This window comes from Penaeus vannamei, chromosome 34 (genome assembly GCF_042767895.1).
Source record: "Penaeus vannamei isolate JL-2024 chromosome 34, ASM4276789v1, whole genome shotgun sequence".
Classification (NCBI taxonomy): domain Eukaryota; kingdom Metazoa; phylum Arthropoda; class Malacostraca; order Decapoda; family Penaeidae; genus Penaeus; species Penaeus vannamei.
The window spans coordinates 6,757,370-6,758,066 of NC_091582.1; positions in this window are offsets into that span (position 1 = coordinate 6,757,370).

Genomic DNA, 697 nt, shown 5'->3' on the forward strand with positions numbered 1-697 from the left:
ATCTATCTAACTCCGTATCCCTCCTCTCTCTCTCTTCCTTCTCCAATCCTTAGACATCTATTGCCCTTTACTTTCTTATCCTCCTTTTCTTTGACTTGTTTTCCTTATAAAAATATTAAAATTATAATCCGAACTCCTGTAAACCTTTATATTCTTTATTTAACACTGCATCACTCCTTTTCTTCCCCTTTTTTCTGCCTCCTTTTCTCATACCCTTTCTTCTTCTCCATCCTCCTCCTCTTTATAATTTTTCCTCTTTCCTCTACATCAGCTTCGTGCTCCTCTTTTTTCGCCTTTCAATCTATCATCGCCTCGCTCGATCGAGGACTGTTCGCGGGTTTCGAATCTGGCGCCTCGCCCTCTCGCCCACGGTGCCGAGGGGCAGCTGGAAGGGGTTGGGAGAGGTATTTAAGCAACATGTGTGTGTGTTCATTTGTGTGCGTGCGTGCGTGCGTGCGTGTGTGTGTGTATCTCTCTGTGTGCGCCTAAGTGATGCTGATCATGGTTATATGACAATGACGATGACGATTCGGCCACGGTGACGAGGGGCGAGAGGAATGTTTTGGGAGAGGTGTCTATGTGTGTGTGTGTGTGTGTGTGTGTGTGTGTGTGTGTGTGTGTGTGTGTGTGTGTGTGTGTGTGTGTGTGTGTGTGTGTGTGTGTGTGTGTGTGTGTGTGTAACACAATACCGATAATG